Here is a 21660-nt window from a genome sequence, read left to right as displayed (position 1 = left end):
TTGTAAACATTCATTCAACAAGAGAAAATTATTTTGTGAGCAATTTTGCTTTCAATTCATTGTTTTTCATTGAACTAAATTCCAAACTTATCAAGAATTATTTTTTTGTGGCGTTCAAACAAAGTGGGTGAGATTCTTGAATCTCTTGATCTAGAGATCAACATGTTGTCGATGATTGTGCTGTTTTCTTAGGTCAATATTTTTGGGTGAAACTTTAAATATTGATTCTTGGCTTTCTTAGGTTTGAATCAATCTTTTTGTGATTTTTGAGGCTATTATTGCTACATGGGTTCACATCAGTTGGTATCAGAGTTTAGACTCCAAAAATCGAGGTTATATCATTTTTCCGTCTATCTGAGTCTTTTGTTTTTATCCTTATCGTTCTTCGTGTTCTTCGCATTCTTCATCTTTTTAAGTCTTTCAATCCAACAAAGGTTCTCTACAATTTTAAAAAGTTGTTTGTACACTAATTTAGTGTCCAAATCAATTTTTTTTTTCGAATCTTTGGGCTCCATTTTAAATTCTCTTGTATTTAGCAAAAGAAAAAAAAATTGCATAAAAAAAAAAGAGTAGTTACCAAAAAAATAAAAATAAATAAATAATCAAAAGTGCAAATCTGAATTCAAGAATCACTTTCTTGTATTAAATACTAGTTCTCATTCAAAGTTTCAAGTTCCTTTGTTTTGCTATTACTTTCTTGAGTCTTCTAAAGTTACAAAATTCTCGCTCATATCCTAGTTTGAATTCTTCGAGAATAAAACTTGGTTTGAGATCGAATTAATTATTTGAAGCACTTGGGCGAAAGCATTGAGTGAAAAATGCAAAAGTGGTGAGACCATTAGAGAAAAAAAGTCAATTTGAGTGATACCCGAGCGTATACACGTTAGGCAAATATTAATATAAATTTAGGATGTCTGACAATCACGTTTCTACCTCGAGCAGGAACAAAAATCAAGTCAACATGTCGGAGAAGGTGATACGACAGTTCAAGAGATTGTTTGAAGATGTGAGGGACTGGTTGGTTAGGTAGGAGCCGTGGATGGAAATGCAATACTCGTTGCTTGCTAATTTACGTAGGGGAGTTCTCAATGCAAGAGATAGGATAGGCGGGAACCTAGGGTAGAGAATCGTGTAGAATATGAGGCTAGTAGTGACATTGATGAAGGAACTTTGGCGGATGCTAAGATAGGAAGAATGAGGGATAGATGAGTTAGGCATGAAAGGAAGAGTAGAGATCTTGGTGGAGATGGAGTTGACGAAAGTATGTGCAACGTCAAAATGACAATTCATTCATTCAAAGGAATGAGTGATCCGAAAGTTTACTTGGAGCGAGAGAAGAAGATAGAACTAATATTTGATTGCCATAACTACTTGGATGAAAAAAAGGTAAAAATTGCAGTACTTAAATTTATCGATTATGTTATTACTTGGTCGGATCAATTAGTGACAACTAGAAGGAGAAATCGTGAGAGGCCTATTAATACATGGGATGAATTGAAGACCATCATGAGAAAGAGGTTCGTGCCTAATCATTACTATAGGGAGTTTTGTAAAAAATTGCAAAGCCTCTACCAAAGATCTAGGAGTGTAGAGAACTATCATAAGGAGATGGAGATGATCATAATTAGAGCGAATATTGAAGAGGATATGGAAGCCACTATGGCCCGATTTTTAAATGGTTTGAATAGGGAAATAGCAACTGTAGTGGAATTACAACATTATGTAGAGTTGAAGGGCATGCTACATGTGGCTATGAAGGTGGAGAGACAATTGAAGAGGAAGGGGATAGCTAGGTATCCATAGAGTTATTCGGTTCTAACTTTTCTTGGAAACAGAAGTGGGATATTAACAAAGGAGATGGAGCTGTTTCAAAGGGCATAACTGAGCTATTGAAAGGAAAGGAGGAAGTTGCTAGCAAGACTACACCCAAGGCTGATTTCCAACCTTTTAGGAATCGAGATATCAAATGCTTTAAAGTCTTGGGATCATGGCACATTGCTTTTATGGAGAAGTAGTGAGTGATAGTTATGGAGATAAGATGCTTGAATTAGATGTGCTAGTGATGGTGATTAATATTTTGCTAGTCCTCAAGCAAACACTAAACTAAAGAGAATAACGAACAAGCATACAAACTCAATTAAAATTTTGCTAGATATCTTGCCTTTATAGCTCAAGATTAAAAACATAGCATCAATGTCATGAATTACTTCAAAGTTATAATGCATAAGCTATTTTTCATATATTCAATGCAAAACGGGTGTGTGTATAGAGATTAAGTGCAATGTTGTACAATAATAAGTTGATTCAATTCTCGACCTTAAAAGTCAAATATTGCCTTACTTCGCTTGGGGGATTCACACACTTCCAAACTTATTTTCTTTTCTCTTCTCAATTGTGTAATCTAAGATGGATTTTCAATACTAGTTTCTTACACCGCGTAAATTTGGTTAGATTTTACTAATTGTAGTTCAACATATCAATAAATGAGTGTTTTCCTTATTTTTCACTGCTTCAACCTTCAAGAATCAACCAAGTTACTTACCCCTTATCAAAAGGCCTAATCCTTTAAAACAAGTGTTCAGGGTTCAATCAAGATATGTGGTGTCCATTATTTTCAGATATAAATTTATTCTTTTAATGACCCTTCATGCGGACGTCTCTCCATTAAACTTTCTAAATAACCCTTGTCGTTAGCTTTATATCGATGACTCCCAAATCAAATAATTTTAGGGTATCAAGTTTTAGATCCTTCCAAACTTAATCACTCGAGTCGTAAAGGATACGAAGAGACGTTTCACAATGAGATTATTAAAGTTGTTTTTATTGGAATCTTTTTTCTTCTTCTTTTTTTTTTTGCAGTGATTAGTGCAATGCCCATTGTTAAACACATATTCTCGAAAATTGACCTCTAATTTAAGGCTTTTACCAATTTTCATCATAGTAGTCTCAGACAGTTCACACAAAAAATTAGCATACATAAAATCCATATTTATCTCCAAGTTTCTCTACAACAGTGCAATCATCCAAACATCATAAGTTTAGTTTTTAGGTATAATTATGTTTAATGATTGTTGGGTTTGGCATCTAAGTTCTCTAATCTAACCTATAAACATGAATCAACCTACTCCTGTCTAGCGCCACAATCAACTCACGTGCAAGAATATTTTTTGTTTCACACGAATAACCAAAAACTTAACTCGAACACATAACTCGTCCACAATTCATAAATTAACACGTCTTCAATTACAGAGATCAATGTAGGCAAGGCTATCTAACTCACACAAGCATGCAAAACTATAATTTATTTTAAAACAATGCACATAAATCAAAAAAATAAAATAAAAAAATTTGCACACAAATCACACAAAATTAAAAAAAATTAGGCAATTAAACAATTTTTAATATACCCCCTCAAACTTAAACTAAACATTGTCTCCAATATAAAATTAAAATAAAGGATGAGAACTTCCCTGATTTGCTTGAATTGCCAATGACGGTCTAGTGCTATGATGTTGAATTTGATGATGCTTTTTCGAACTTTTCCTTCCACAATTGACATTTATCATGTTTTCTCCTTTACAATGTTGGTATAAGTGTTTCGCGACATCATGTTCCTGAAAAATCAAATTATAGATACTAAATCATGAAACATGGGTTACTTAGTTTAAAAATCTAAAAATCTAATAACCAACTTGATTACTCAAAAACCTAAGGGGAGACGGGCTATGGCTGATAAATTCGTAAATAAACTATCCGATAATTCAAAAAAATAAACAAAAATAAAAAATAAAAGAAAGCTTGGGTTGCCTTCTAAGAAGCACTTCTTTAACGTCATCAGTTTAACATAATCGAGGTGTCTATGTTGGTTATTCAAGTGGAACTTCTCTCGTTCCTAAACTTTACCTTGGCTTTGTATTCTTCTTTACTATAGCATGGCCAACAAAATTTGGCGATTTAAACCCCGACATAGCCTTGAAAACCTCTTTTGGTTTGGCAATGTTTGGGTGTTTCAGAGGCCTATCCACATAGCTTTCCTTTTTGTCAGGTAGATCAGCTTTTTGAGCTAAAATGAAATCCACTAATTTTTTGGCTCCTAAGTATTTACCATCAGTAGATGCGTCCCTTGTTAAGTAACTGGTTGTCATGTTATGCACTAGCGGATCATAGAATATTTCCTCTTGTCCTATATTATTTGCAACTGTTTCAGCTGATTGGATTATATTGCAAATGTTAACTTTTTTCTTGATGCTTCTCGGCTAAATGGGTGTTGAAAGTTACTCGCTCTTCATTAACTCACAGTGTCAACTTTCCTTCCTAGACATCAATCAACGATCTTTTAGTAGTCAGAAAAGGTCGACCAAGAATCAATGGTACTTTCTCATCCTTCTCCATATCCAAAGCCGTAAAGTGCACCGGAAAGATGAACTTATTGACCTTCACAAATACATCTTCAATAATGCCCTTGGGATATATAATTGATATATCTGCCAGTTGCAAGGTGAGGGTTGTGGGTTTCACTTCTCCAAGACCCAACTTTTTGAACATTGATAAGGGCATCAAGTTAATGTTAGCTCCAAGGCCACATGGTGCTCTATCAAATGTCAACCTCCAATATTGCAAGGAATGTTGAAGCTTCCTAGATCTTTCAATTTCGAAGGGAACTTCTTCTAGAGAATGGCACTACACTCTTCTATCAGCTTAACTGTCTTAAACTTATCTAACTTCTTCTTCTTTGACATCACTTTCTTTAAGAACTTGGCATAATTGGGCTTTTAGGTTAAGGCGTCTGCAAAAGGAAAGTTGATGTGGATTTTCTTAAAGACCTCTAGGAAACTTGCGAACTGCTCATCAAATTTACTCTTCAAGAATCTCTATGGGAATGGTAGATTTGGCTTCATGATAGGTGGGTTGTCTGGAAATGAGATTGAGTAATGCTTATGAATCTCTTTTGTTGCATCTGCTTCAGTCTTCTGCTTCTCCTCTGTAAGTATGGGATCCGGTATAGACACTACAACATCTTCAGGCTTGTTTTCTTCAACTTCTTTACCATTCTTGAGGATGATAGCATTGCAGTGCTCTCTTGGGTTAACCTGTGTGATTTTCCTTTTAGTTAGGATAGTATTAGAATTGCTATTTGACCAACCCGTGCCTCCAAATTCTTCACTATGGCCCCCATATTGGTAATATGAGTCTCGATGTTGTCAAGTCTTGCCTCATTTTTGTTAAACCTCGATCTGGTCTCTGAAATAAAGGTTCATAATATATTCTCTAGTGATGGCTTCCCTTCAGATGGTTGAGTATTGTATCCAGGTGGGGGCTGCAGTGTATTCGTATTGTTACCATAAGAGAGGTTCTCGTGATTTCGCAGTCCTAGATGGTATTAGGTTACTAAGTAGTTTCCTCTTCGATTGAAGTTTCTGCCATTCACATATTGAACTTGATCGTTTTTCTAACTGAGATGCATAGTATGAAGTGGAGAAAGCCATGACGAAATCTGATTTCTTCTGAGTTCCCTATGATGTCAATGCAGCTATTTGATTAGTAAGAGATGACATTTGAGCTGTAACGGCAATAATGGGATCCACTTCATAAAAGCCGATAACTTTCTTTGCACTCGAACACTCACTTGGTCATTGATGGCTGTTAGTATCTATCTCATCCAATAATGCATAGGCCTCATTTGGAGTATTGGACAATAATACACCCTCGCTGCAGAATCCAATATCGTCCTTGTTTAACCATTTAGCCTGTTGTAGAAGAGTTCAATTTGCATCCAATGCTGATAAACATGTTGAGGGCATCTTCTAAGTAGATCTTTGAATCGCTCCCAAGCTTTATAGAATGGTTTGAAGTCTGTTTGTCTGAACTGACCAATTTCACTCCTCAACTAAGCTGTCTTGGAAGGTGGAAAATATTTTGTGAGAAACCTTTGAGCTAACTCCTTCCATGTTGTGATGGATCCATATGGCAAATATTAGATTTATGCTTTGGCATTGTCTCTTAGGGAAAAGGAAATAGACAGAGTCCGATTGCATATTCAGTAACGCCATTCATTTTCACTATATTACAGATCTCCAGAAAAGAACCCAGATGAGCTATTGGGTCTTCTGTTGGAGCTCTCCCAAACTGATTCTGCTGCACCATATGCATAAATTCTAGCTTCAGTTCAAAGTTGTTAACAGCAATAGCTGTGTGTGCAATACCGAAGTAATTTTTGTTGACAACTGGCCTGATGTAGTCCATTATAGTCTATTGTTGACCATTCTGGTTGTTCTGATTCGCTATTGGTGGATCTTGTTCGGCCATTGCTTCACGGTTGTGCCTCTGAATACCCTTTAGAAATATGAAGGTTCGTTCTAGTTTAGGATCAATAGGTAGTAGTCTAACGCTCCTCGATATTCGCATAAACTTGAAACAAGTGTTGCAAAACAATTAAAAAATATATAAATTAAAATAGAAATTACTTAGTAATAATATTAGCAAAAATTAATTTTTATAATCCCTGACAACGGCACCAAAAACTTGTGAAGAATTTTTCAGTACGTGGTTTATATCGCAAGTGTACGATATCAAGTTTTGTAATATAGTATGAAAGTTAAAAGTGTCGAACCCACAATGATTGTAATTTAATTCTTACCAAGTACTATAATTGAACACTTTCAACTTTATTCAGATAAATAGATGATTGAATGGATGTTTTGAACTAATGTAATGTGATTCGTTGTGATAAGTTGATGAATGTAATTTATCAATATCAAAAGGCCTAGGGATTGATTTCACCTTACTGTCAATTATGATTCAACTATTCCAATTATTCTAGTTAATTTTTCCATATTTAAAAGTAAGAATCCTAATATATTCATCTCCCCTCTCTCGAGTGCTAGCTCATAGATTTTATACTTTCTTTTGAAACCCATAAAACCTAGGTTGTATCAATCTTATGATCACGTTTAAAATTTTCTCTCTCGAGTGTTGAACTAGTATCTATTCATTCAATTATTGATCAGGTAATTGAAAGAATTAAAATCATGACACAATTAAATATATGTGGGAAAATAAAAACCAATAATTATAAAATCATAAAACCATAAAATCAAGTTCGGCTACATCAAACCCTAGATAAATTTTTTAGTTCATGATATGGAACATGAAATTCATACAATTCATAATAAATAACATAAGGGAAATGATAGAAAAACTAGTCTTTTGGGTAGAACTTCAATCTTCTTCCTTAATATTGTTCTTGCGTCTTCAATTTTTTGCCTCCTTCAAATTGTGTGGTTGAATTTTTTGATCTTGCCCCTTCCATTGTTGGAGAAAATAAGTCTTTTGAATGGTATTTATAGTATCTTGAAGTTTTTAGACGAATTAGGGTTGAGTTGGGTCAAGAAAAGAACCCAAAAACATAAAAAATCCTTTTCCGCATATTCAGCATCTCAACGCCCAATATGGGCACTGTGACAATGCCCTTGCTATTATTTTTAGTCACATGGGTGCTGCGGCGCCCAGTTCGATTGAAAAGATAGATTGCAACTAAGCGGTTTTAGTATAACTTTTTTCCCCAATATCCAATTGAGGTAATTCAAGATGTATTGGAAAGATAACTCAAATGGTTACAATTTTACTAAGACATCATTCTCCAATACGATTATTTACTATATCAAAAATGAGTCTCAATGTGAGACTGAAAATTCAGAGCATAACTTTTTCGATTGAAAGTTGATATGTGATCATACTTTGACTAAATTTGATCCCTTTGATGTCTTTCTTCATCCAATTGTCTCTTAGCACTCTCAGATCTTCATTTCAAGGTTCAACATGACTTTTGGTTATTTACATTTTAATCCCCAAACTTTGAATCTCTTACAATTTGGACCTTTCCTCCAATTTCGCTAACTTTTGCTTACTTCTTTCAATTTCATCAAACTATATCACAACCTCAAAACACACATTAAGAAGCTCTAAAACACTCTCAAGGATATCAAAATAATGAATTAAATAACATAAATATCATGATTGTAGAGTACTCATTAGTGATGCAGTAGAGTACCTGGTCGAAGGGAAAGCACTTGTGGTGATACGTGCTCTCAATACATAAATCAAAGTGGATGACGAGGAATAGTAACGAGAGAACATCTTTCATAATAAGTGCTATGTCAAAAACAATATATATTGTTTGATTATTAATGGGATAGTTGTACTAATATTGCTAGTACTATATTTGTTGAGAAATTAAGATTCACTACAACAAGACATCCCAAGCCTTATAAATTGTAGTGGTTAGATGAATGTGGAGAGGTTAGGGAATTTAGGTAAGTCTTGGTGAATTTCTCAATTGGGAGGTTTAGTAACGATGAGATATGTAATATAGTTTCTATGCATGTTGGGTACATTTTGTTGGGTAGGCCATTGTAGTATGATAGAAATGTGAAACTTGATGGACTCAAGAATAGGTACAAATTTGTAAAAGATGGGAGAGTTGTTACCCTTGTACCCTTTACACCACAACAAGTCTACGTTGACCAATTGAAATTGAGAAGTGGGGAAGAAAAGAAAAGCAAAGAGAGGCAAAGGAAGAGTAGGAGAGAAGATAGTGAAGTGGCTAAGTGTGAGAAAAAAGAGTTAAGCCATAAGAAAGAAAAGAAAAAGAATTCTCTGAGAGGAGAGAAAACTCCAAAGTGGGTTTCTATACAAAAGGGAATGAGATTGAGAGTGCTTTGGTGAGGACTAACACATCCCTCCCCAATTTGGATATTTTTTTATTACAAGAATTTGAAGACGTACTCTCGAAGGACACGCCTAGTGGGTTACCACTCATTGGAGACATTGAGTATCAACTTGTGGATGATACTATAGTATGTGGCAAGATTTAGATGTATATGATAAGTATTTGAGATATATTGATCATAATCTACATAATTACTTGTGGAGAATTGGATGGAATGTGTTACGAACTAATTTGATAGTTTTTACTTCTTATTCACGTTTTGATATAGTTTATGATTTTAATTCGCTAACTTTGTCAGATTTAATTCCTTTAACTATTTGCGTATGTGGTATCTTAGGTGGAAAACATGAGATTGTTTGTGAAGCATCTCAAACTTGCAAAAGGAAACAGTCGATGTGTGTAATATTTGATCTGAGTGATGGTGATTGGATATACATATGAAAGAGGCGAAGACGAACACAAAGGAGATCCAAACTACATCCTATAGGAGATGGAAATTTCCATGTTATTGTCATGATTGAGAACAATGGCTACAACTTGGATTTTCAAGATAAATATATTATAATTCATAACATCGACGTTTCTAATGTTGCTTTGTTTGAAGAAGGAGGTGATGATGTGATACAAGAAAGGCAACGAGTAACAAGAGTTTGAAGTATGTCGAGAAGACGCTAAGGTCAGGCTCGAAATTAATTAAAGTCAATAAAGTCATGCAATCATTTGTTCAAGTTATGGAGTCCAAAGAGGGTGACGTTAACAAGTCGAAAATCAAGTTCATATTAGGCATGAAAGAGAAACGAAGTTGATCAAATTGATTCTAGTAACGGATGGGGAGGTTGGACTTTATAACTATGTGACTGCATAGTTATAAAAACTATGCGATCACATAGATCCTTGTTTTTTTTTTTTGTATTTTTTTATAGTCCTTGGAAGTTGATTTCGTTTTAATTAGGTATACGAAATCTTTTATTTATGTTAGAACTCTAATTTATGGTAACTTTTAATATTATTAGGCTTTAATTCCATTTTTAATTAGATTTTATGGTTTCCTATAAATAGGATTCATTATTTCATTGTAAACATTCATTCATTCACTCAACAAGAGAAAATTATTTTGTGAACAATTTTGCTTTCAATTCCTTGTTCTTCATTAAACTAAATTCCGAACTTATCAAGAATTATTTTTTGTGGCATTCAAACAATCTAGGTGAGATTCTTGAATCACTTGATCTAGGGATCAACATTGATTCTTGACTTTTTAGGTCGACGATTGTGTCGTTTTATTAGTTCAATATTTTTTAGTCAAACTAAAAACATTGATTCTTGACTTTTTAGGGTTTGAATCAATCTTTTGTGGGTTTCGAAACTACTATTGCTACGTGGGTTCACATCATCCTATCTTAATCAACAGGATCATAGCCGTTCAAGAACTGGTCCATCACGGTTAACGATTTCAGCCAAATTAGACCATTTAAAGCTTGACTGGACTTGACCTGCTCATTGGCCCATCCGAATAGATGTCCGATCTGACCCCGGGCTTGGGCTTTTGTTGGTGGATCTAACGTTCAAAGTCGATTTACCTGTCTTGATACCTCTAATATCACCGCTTTTGATAGAATATATCGAAAATCGCATTAAAATATCACGTGCTTGTTTAAAAAACCATGAATATTGCTATCCGTGTCGCATTTTTCATGATTATCCATTTATTATATTACATAGACTTAAGAAATGTTTTATGCTTTCAGATAATTTGCTTCAAGCATAATGCATCTATCAACCAATGTTTTATCCTAATGTATTGATCTCTTAAGAGGATGAGAATTAAAAAGTCCACAAAAATACCTGCCTGAATACAGTATCTTCAAAAGGCTAAGAGCATCTTCAAAAATGCTCTCGATTTATAAAATAGTATTTTATGCATAATATAGAGCATCTTTAAATTTAGAAAATAATAATTTCTTCTCATTTCTTATTTAACATAATTTTTTTATATGTTAATGGTCAATCAATTCAAATGTAATTTAAATTGGAAAGTTTTGAAGTTTGTAGTGTATTAAATGCAATCATTGTATTTTAAGAATAGAGATTGAATTTGTTTTTCTAAATTTGAAGAGCCAAATGGCCCAAACCTACTCTCTATTTTAAAAAGAGTCTCTTGAAACTCATTTTTAACCATTAATTCTCTAAAATAAAGACTATTTTTTTTTTTGTTTTGAAAATCTCTTGAAGATACTCTAAATTTTGTTACGTATCTAATGAGGTTCTAATTAGAATTAATGTTTAGGATGGCTAAATTTTGATTGGTATGGATCTCTCTTCTTTGGTATAAATGTTATTCTCAACATATAGGAATTTTAAAAATTAAAATAGATCAATGATAAATGTTAGACAAATTATTGTCAGACGACCTTCTAGGGTATAATGTTAATTCGGTTTAATTCCCAGACAACTTTGACAAATGACTGAATGGAATATATAGTATTACAATTTAGACGACTAGACCCAAACGTTAATTGGATCATTTGAAGCAACCTAAATATTTTAGTGTAACTCATGATCCAACTCACTTTTTTGGATAACCAAAATAAGAGGTATTCACTTGGTAGTCCATTTGTCTATTGTTTGGGCCTACGACCATAGATGATTTAAGATTTAATCATATTGTGATTTGTATTTCATAATTACAACTCCTTATAATTAACAAATTACTAAAACTTAAATTTACAGAAGGTTTTAATTAATATAATTTATTAGGATAGTAATTCAAATAAATAATAGATCTTATAAAAATAAATACATTAAACATATTAAAAATATTTACAATCTAAATCCATTAAACCTATGGCATAATATTTACGGGACACTCTTCAACTAATCCACTTTCATTCAGCTCAAAGTTCCATGCCATTCCACTTCTGCTGTCCCAGTTTAACCAAAGGCTCAATGCGGTACTAGTGATACATGTGGCCATCAAGTTGGATAGGAGCTGTAACATTATGAGCCCACTAGTCAAGGCCCGCTACACAGATTTTGGATTGCTTGTTAACTTTCTAAATGACTATTCAAGTGATGTCCATCACGCATTCAAGTTGCAACATTATTCTAGTCACCCTATCCCCTCCTTTTATACATTGGATCATGGTCTAATTCCTTTATTAGATCCTCAACATCCTAGAGAAGACCCCATGTGATTTTGCTTTTATTTCTTATATAAGAGTTTCATGAGAAAACTACTTAGGTTAACGTATTCTAAAAACTCGTCTTACCAATGAAACTCTTTCAATAAATTATTTGAACACGTTTAAAAACATTTTTTTAGTCTTAGAAGCAGCTTTAGCTTTTCAAAAACCTACCAAACCAGCCCTTAATATCCTTTGCCACAGGCAGAGCGGGATCGTAGAGATAGCTTTCACTAAACGTGGTGTAACAATTAGTTCTCACGCTTACAATGGGTATCCATTACGATACCATTCAATTTCGAGTTAACACGACTGTGCAGCCTATAAACACGCTGTTGTTTTTGGAGTATACGTTTCCCTTTCAAACAATCCGAAAGAATTATCGTAACAGTACTATAGAAAATTAAATTCCAGCCCACCGATTTCACGATATTTCCTTAAAACGAATTTATAGTCTTCAATGGTGCTAAAGGTGTCCAGCAATCGTTTTTCAGGATAGAACGAATTTAGTCTCTTACGGAAGCAACATAGCAACCTGTAGGAGTTCCAATGAACGCAACGAAGTGTTTTTACTTCGAAAACAATATCAGAATGAGAGGAAGAATGAGATTCAAAGCAGAGAAAATTTGCAATAAAAATGGTGTAATTTTTCTGACAGCGGGACAAGTTATTTATAGACTTGTTCGTGGCCATTTGAACATCCTCCTGAACAGTTGTCACTGCGTCTATTAAGTTGTTTAACAAACAGTCGACTGTTTAACAGACCATCCAGACCAAAAATTACCCAGAAAAAGCCAATAAAAAATAAATTTTAAGTACCCAAGAATTTGATTGTATACAATTTGATCCAAAAATTCAAATAAATTTTGTCTAAAAAATTAATATAGTGCAAGGACGCACTCCCACTGAACCGGACTTGAACTCGTCCCCTGACGGACGGATGGACAGTTGCGACAGTACGTGTGTGGGCTTATGACCGAACCCGATAAGATATGGATCTCCCCTTTCCAAAGACTATTGGTACACATTGGGGCTCAAACCCAATTCCCAAACTTACACCATATAAACAACACCAAAATTTCATAACTTTCCTATATGGGATAAGTAAATAGGCAAATCAAATTCTTCATTAATTCATAGTTTCAAGTGGGTTACTTTGATATTAAATATTTCATTCAATTCTAAATGGTTTTTAATAAATAAATATACCACGTTCATCACCTTGTGGAGTAGAACGTGAATATGCTAGGTCCCGTATTAATTAAGATGTGGGTCCCACTAAAATTTGGGTCCAAAGTTGACCAATTTCATACCATTTTCTAACACACGCACCATTTGGTTTTTTCTTCTTCCATAAGAGGTCAAGTGGATGCTTACAAGTTACAAAACGACCCATATATTTGGGTCATACACAACCACTATTGCTTCATATTAATTACTAGGTGTTAGAATTCTATTACTAGATGACTTGAGCACTTCGCTCGTGATATTGGCCAGAACAAGTATGTTCGAATTTTGGAATATAATGGGGAGAGATTGCAATATTCCATTGCCCTTCCTCACAAACGCAGGGGCTATGGGACTAGATCGTAAGTGTAAGTTCAAGTCAGGGAAATCCATTTTAATACTTCTTTTGGCAGTACTGATTCCGTCTCTCTCTCACCCGCATTAGAGCCATAGACGGAGTCACTCGACACATTTTATTATGGTCGAAGCTAAATTTAATGCATACCTACTCTTACCTGATCTACAGTAGTTTCTGTTCTTTGTAATTAATATACCTTCCTAGGTTCCATCGCACATTATATAAAAAGAATAGGTCTGGCATGGTAAATGCTCATACTTAACTATGGAAAAGTTCATTTGATAAGATTTCTACTTCTTGCGTAATAGGTTTAAAAACAGTTTTTTAGTCTTATAAGGAACTTTTGACCTTTCAAAATCTTGCCAAGGCAAATTGGAACAAATTTTCATGTTTGTGAATAATATAGAGAGAGAGAGAAAAAAAAACAAAAAAAAAACATGAAAAGCACCAAGAAACCGAACGTGCAAGTTATCAAATGTTTGAAAATGTTAATGACACAATGATTTAGTTTCAGAAATTAAAAAAAAAAAAAAAAAAAAAGTTAAACCCCAACTTTAAAGGGCTCCCACTGCCCCGCCCCTAGAATTTTGTGAGGGAGGTAAATCGCGAGATGTGCTCCATCAGATCAGAGAACAAGAGCTGTCTATACACTGCACTTATAAGGAGTCCAATTTCATGTTTCAGAAATCGAACTCCTATACTACGGCTGCCAGCAAAGCGTGAGATAGCATAACTCATATCCTTTCCACCACCGAACTATGTCTCGGGACAATTTCATTTCAGAAATTGAAATTACAAGAAGAGGTTGGTGAAGAGATGGCTGCATTTGGAGCCCACTTCTTGTTTCCATGCAAACCAGCTAATTCCAGCCTAGAAATTCTAGAAACTCCCAAAGATAATTTTAATTTCACATGTCCAAATTGCGAAAACTACAAAATATTTTACAACACTGATGAAATAAAATCTGAATCAAATTTTTTTTTTTTAAAAGATAAAACAACTCTTGTTTCCTTTACCAAGATGTAATATTTGTAAAAATTCAAGGCTTATAAATTCGAAGTTTTGCGATAAATCGAAGAAAATAATGCACGTTGGACAAATTTCGAACAAATAAATAAAGTCAATCTTTGGTTGGACCTCTAGAGCACCTTTTCTACAAGAATTATATTTCTATGGCAAATTTGGCCCACAAATTCACACAACAACCAACATAGGTACAAGTTCGTTAAATGGGCTTAATCAATAGAATAATGTTATTTATAATAGTTCACTATCGTCGTCATTTTACGTGGCATACATATGACGATTAATGATTTATTGTATAAAATAATGAAAAACTATCACAATAATGTATCAAATTACTAACCTCTACATTTATATCACATATGGCGGCTATGACAAAGAGCAATTACAAATAATATTGCTCTAATCAATAATATTATCTTTGTAATAAGAGTCATAAAATCCTTTTCTATCTACTACAAAATTAACAGTGACACGTGTCATCTCCCCTTCCCCTAACCCACCAAAAGTAATTATTTTAGAAAAATAAGTAAAAAATAAGTGGAAATAAATAAAAACTAAAAGTTCCATCCTCTTCCAATATTTCAGTGCCCATTTATTATCATTAACTTCAGAAATTTATGCACCCAAACGGGACCCACTCATTTTCCCAAAAACACTTTAAAGAAAGGTTTTTTAAGTGATTTTTTTTTTTTCAATTTTTGGGACCCACTCACTTTCATTAATAATTTTTGGGGGAAAAAAATATTGTTCGTGAACAATAAATTCAAAACATATAAGAATAATAAATACCATTATTAATCATATATTTCGTAAAATTTAATATTATTTCTTCTTAAAAATTACTATTTTTACCTGAAAACAATTTAAATTTAAAAATTAAAAGTACCTTGTCCTTGATAATTGGGCTAACTCGTTGATGTATTGGAAGTTTGAATATGGAATTGGACAAATCTACGAAGAACCCAAAATGCTGAGTTAACAAAAGCTTATCCACTTTCCTTAGTTGGATCTATACGGTGCCCACACGCTTTCCGTTTCATGCATTTTAATATGGGTTAAATTCAAAAACGGTCACCAAACTTTTGCAAAAATTACAAAACGGTCATTGAAGTTTAAAAATTTCAGTAACAGTCACTTAAGTTTCGGGGCGCTTTCAAAAACGATTACTGAAGTTTAAAAACTTTCAGAAACGGTCACTGAAATTTAAAAACTTGTAGAAACGATCACTGAAATTTAAAAACACTTTTTCAATTTTTGGGTTACTTTTGCGACAACTTTTCGACCACTTTCGACCATCGATATCGCCAAATTTTGATACTGTTGGAAAGTTCACAATATCATCTTCAATTACGACCTAAAATCTTCCTGTAACTCCAAGGGATTCGATTAAAAATCGTCACAAAATTCGCACAAAAAATCTGAAAATTTGCCTAGATTTTTGGGCAATTTTTTGGCGACTTCCGACCACAAAGACCGTTGGATTTTGATAACGTTGGAAAGCTCACAATGTCCTCTTCAATTACCATCCAAAATCTCCCCCAAAAGCCAAAAGGATTTGACCGAAATAAACCCATAAAATCGGCTACCCAAAAAGGTGAAAATATGCCCAGATTCAGGATGCTGAATTTGTGGGTTTATTCCGGGAAAATCTTTTGGAGTTATGGAGAGATTTTAGGTTGTAATTGAGAGAAGATCGTGGGCTTTCCAAATGTATCAAAATCTGACTGTCTTGGTGGTCGGAAGTTGTCGAAAAGTTGCCTCAAAATTCACCCAAAAAACTTAAAATTTTGTCCTAATTTTCAATTTTTCGGGTAGTCAACTTTGTGGGTTTATTCCGGCCGAATCCTTTAGAGTTTGGGGGAGAATTTTTTATGGTTATTGAAGAAGACATTATGGACTTTCCAACAGTATCAAAATTCAGCGGTAGTGGTGGTCAGAAGCTACCAAAAAGGTGCCTCGAAAGTAGCTCCAAAAATCTGCCCAGATTTTCAACTTTTTGGGTAGCCGACTTTGTAGGCTTATTCCGGTCGAATCCTTTGATGTTTGGGGGAGATTTTGAGTAGTAATTGAAGAGAATATTATGGGCTTTCCAACGATATTAAAATCCAACGGTCTTGATGGTCGGAAGTCGTCGAAAAATCGCCCAAAAAATCTGGGCAAATTTTCAAATTTTTTGGATGAATTTTGCGATGATTTTCTAGTCAAATCCCTTAGAGTTATGGGGAGATTTTGGGTGGTAATTGAGAGATGACGTTGTGAGTTTTTCAACGGTATAAAAATTAGACGGTATCGGTGGTCGGAAGTAGCCGAAAAGTTACTGTAAAAGTAGCCTAAAAAATTGAAAAAGTATTTTTGAATTTTAGTGACCGTTTCTACAAGTTTTTAAATTTCAGTGATCATTTCTAAAAGTTTTTAAACTTCAGTAACCATTTTTTAAAGCGCCTAGAAACTTAAATGGCCATTACTAAAAGTTTTAAACTTTAGTGACCTTTTTGTAATTTTCACGTAAGTTTAGTGACCGTTTGTCCAATTAACCCATTTTAATATTTTTCTTTTTTTTAAAAAAAAATATTTTGGAAAAAATGTACATATTATGGATTATAATTAATTGATCTTAAGTTACTATTTTTTGTATTTGTTTTATTTTTAGGTAAAGAGAAGTCCATCTATTTGTGTTTATGAAAATTAATTTTTTTTAACCTTCCTGTGGGGGAAAAAACTCTATTTTTTCGCTTTGAAAGTGTTTCTAAAATTATTAGACTGAAAAAAAAAAAAAAACTGTAGGCCTTTGAGATATATAATAATAAAAATTAGGGAAAATTGCAACAGCGATCCCAAACCTTTGACTTTTTTGTATGTTTTACCCTAACCTTCAATTTATGCAACTAACGATCCCAAACCTTTGAAAAATTAGTACCTAGGGTCACAATGGATGGATTCCATTCATTTTACCATTATTTGACCAAGAAAATATGTTTTGACCAAATTAAAAGGTTAAAATAAACAAATAATAAAAAATAATAAAAAAATAAAATACCAAAAAATAAAAATAAATAAAGAATGAGACTCTTCCACCCTACAACTGTTTATCATCTCCCTCACACCCACCCACCCACAGATCGTCGCCCCCACGATAGCCATAAAGCCTTCTCCACCTATTTCCTCTTTAATATTAAAGGTAAAATTTCTAGTGTTGCTATGAAGATGGCTCCCTTTTCATCTTCGTTAACCAGCGAAGAAATAGATAAACAAACATGATGCATAGTCCCCGAAAACTTGGATATCTTATATTGATAATAAGTTTGATTATTGAGGGACTAGTTGTCTTGGACCTTCTTGACTTACATCTAGGAAGGTGTAGCTCGGGTATACCTCCATAGAGCTTGGGGTTTCCAAATGCTGCAATTGCACTTGCATTTTTAAAGATTCCTACCTTTTTATGTAATAAAAATTTTTCCATTGAAATCATCATGTGATAGATTTAGGTATGGCGATTGAGAGTGGTCGTGATTTTGGTTTGGAAGTGGGGGTTTGGACGGGAAATGGGGAAGAAAATGTAGGAGATGGATGATTTTTTTTTCTTAAAGAAACAAATTAATTTTATTATTTTATTATTTAATGTGAGAAAATTGTTAAAGTTACCTTTTTACCTTTTTAAAATTGGTCAAAATTGATCCAATTTTTATTTTCTTGGTCAACTAATGGTAAATTGGATGGAATCCATCCATTTGGACCTCATGTGCTATTTTTTCAAATGTTTGAGATTGTTGGTGGCACAAATCGAAGTTTAGGATAAAACCTAGAAAAAGTCAAAGGATTGGGACCGCTTTGCAATTTTCCCAAAAATTAATTTCAATGTACTTAAAATAGTCCATTATTTATTTTACAATATTAAAAATAAAATTTTTCAAAGTAAAGATAAAGAGAGCTTTATGACGAAAAGGACAGCACATTGCATGGTCACACGTGCGACCTCTTTCTATCCTTACCCATGCGACAAAAATTCGTGCATACAATGACAATAATGTCCCCTCAAAAATTTGAAGCACATTTATTTATCCCATTAACAATTTTCAAGCACATATATTATGGGTTATGCTAAGAGGGGATCCACTTCAAATAAAATATAATTTATTCAAAATAGGCCCATTGTGAGGAGGGTGGACAGTGCACTATGTAAAAGTAGCATATTTTAAAAAATATATCTGCCCTCTAGATATTCTAAATAATTATTTTGGATTACATTTGTTACTTTTCTTATTAACACCTATGCATTATGTTTCTTTTGAATATATATTTTATTAATAACAAAAATGAAACAACAACACTAGAAATATATATCCCATCGAAAATGGGGAGTATAACGCAAGAACCATATGAAATTACACCTTATTCGTCTTAAGTCATACTATTTGTCATCATCTACGAGTGCAATGTCTCTTTGTTTTCTGATCACATTTGAAATCGTTGCTTGAAGAGGATTTTTAAAAAATTATTATGATATCCAAGTTTTGGAAGCTTTAGTCTTTCATCCGAATCTCCATGAACATATCGGAAATCATCGCAGACATAATTTGTGCTTGGATAGAAAGATGGAGCATCCACTCTCACCTTACTTTCTCTCATCGCCTTCATTGTGGACTATGGAATATCTTCTTTTTTAGCACATTCCATACACCCCCGTATTATTTATATCTTTTTTATTTAATTGCTCAACCGGGTTTTTGTGCAAAGTGTCTTTAAGCCCATGTTCAACGTGTTCTAACAAAGCCTTACAATCACCTTCCACCTATTGTTCAGGTGCACTTCAAATTAGGGGCGCAGGTAAAGTCAAGTGCTGTCCCAAGCACATTTAATCCCTGTTTGACACTTATTATTTGAAATTTTAATGGTTAAAATAGTATTTTTAAGAAGGATTAATCTAGTGGTACATTGGGGGATCCATAATGGTGTCCAAAATGGACACATGGAGCCCCCCTATTGGAGGGGTGTCGGGTGGGGCCGGCGCCCCTCCAATAGGGGGGATCCATGTGTCCATTTTGGATACCATTATGGATCTCCCAATGTACCCATAGCATGGCCCTTTTAAGAATATATTATTAAAAAAGAAGAAGAAATTTTTTTGAAATTACATATAGCTTGGAAAACTCAACTTTGTTGATTTTCTTTTATCTTTTCTCTCGATCGACTTGGTTCTCATTTTAATTTGCAGAAGGTATCAAATTATTAACTCATGATTTGTCTAATAATATGTCCCCATGTTTATTCCTTTTGTCCATATTAATACTCACTGCTGAGTGGAAAGACCTTGCATTATCTTCATATTTTCCAGCTTCTTTGCCCTTCTCATTCTTTTTTTTTTTTTTTGATACCCAGGTTTTCCAGCTTCGCCAGACTATATCCTAGACCCCCAGCCCCTCAGTGACTGATGGAGGTAAATCGCGGTATATGCCCAAGTTGACCAGGGTTCGAACAGCCTTTATACTCCTGTCCCCAAGGGACCCTCCTCCATGATTATTACAGCACCAAACTGCTCCAACCAAATTGGTTATTACAAACACTCAGCTGCTCCAACCAGGAATCGAACTCCCTACGCTGGGGTTGCGAGCCCCGCACTGCCCTTCCTTTGCCAACTTGGATGTGCCCCGGGGGGCCCCTTCCTCCATGATTATTACAGCACCAAACTGCTCCAACCAAATTGGTTATTACAAACACTCAGCTGCTCCAACCAGGAATCGAACTCCCTACGCTGGGGTTGCGAGCCCCGCACTGCCCTTCCTTTGCCAACTTGGATGTGCCCCGGGGGGCCCCTTCTTATTCTTTATCACATCTTGGGGGGGTCATGTGAGATTGAAGAGGAAAATCATTTATTTATTTATTTTTAACTGCCTGTTTGGCCTTATCCTCGACTAGAGTTTTGTCCTGCATATGTATATTTGCCACCCAATCTTTGAGTTTACCCCAAATACGTCCTGCATTCTTCCAAATGCTATCTTCATCATCCCCGATTCACAGCCTCTAACCTATTTTTAGATGAATCAATTTTTACCAAATTATGAGCAACAATAGATAGGCCAAGTCTTCAATTTGAAAGACATCATATCAAAACAATCTACATTTACAATATGTCGTTGAAAAATAAAGAAAAAAATTCAATTTATGTGTGAAAATATTTAAAAAAGAAAGTGTAATTAAAAATTAGTATTGAAATGAATTTTGAAAAAAATAAGGCTCAAATAGGGACTTAAGTTGTAAACAAGGATTGGTGGCGGTTTAACACGTGGTAATTAGGAGGTGTGGGTGTTTTGGTAAATAGAATCCATTGGTGCTAGATTTACTGACAGTGTTATCACTATTTAAGATGGTCCGTCAACGCTCAGGATTTAAACACCGTGGGCACGTACTGCACCTTATAATAACGTTCTTCGCAACAGCTGAATTTACAAGCGCGTGATTACACGTGCCAGGGGCTGCGGGCCGAAAACGGAAATGCTTTCGACGATTTGAGATTTTATCTTAAAGATCAAATTTTTAAAAAGTGTAGTTCAATTCTTTATAAGTTGGTCTATATTTTCATTCTTATTTAATGTGGGATATTATTCATTAACAGTTTTGGAATTATACCGTGTTTGGCTAAGCCTAAATAAACTTACTTTTAAATAAATCTTTATCTCCAATTATAGCTCTGATTTGATTTAGTTAAAAATAATATTTTTAGTAAATTTTAATAAAAATTGATGAAATTTATAGTTGAACAGTTGATAAATTTGAATCTCATAAAATGTATGGTCGAAAATGAGTTTGAGAAAAAAATTAATTTTAAAAAATGGGACCAAACAAGACATATTTTATTAGCAATTCATCTTTTTCTTATTTTTAAGGTAACTTGTTTATCTATCAGAGTCATCTCAAAATTTCTTACAAGTAAATGTTTAATAGGGAAGTTTTTAAAAGAAGCCAAACATGCTCTTAGAGTGAGAAGATTGAAATTGATTAAAAAAAAAAAAGTTTAATATCATCATGAAATTACTTGCACAAAACAAAAAGGAAAACGAAAAAGAAAGCAATCATGAAATTACCTTTGTTGGTTAGTAATCATGAAATTATAGTCCCAAATAAGAATGCCGAAAAGTTTTTCT

This window comes from Olea europaea, chromosome 18 (assembly GCF_002742605.1).
Source record: "Olea europaea var. sylvestris chromosome 18, O_europaea_v1, whole genome shotgun sequence".
NCBI lineage: Eukaryota > Viridiplantae > Streptophyta > Magnoliopsida > Lamiales > Oleaceae > Olea > Olea europaea.
The sequence above is the reverse complement of the archived record's forward strand: the minus strand, read 5'-3'. Positions refer to the sequence as shown.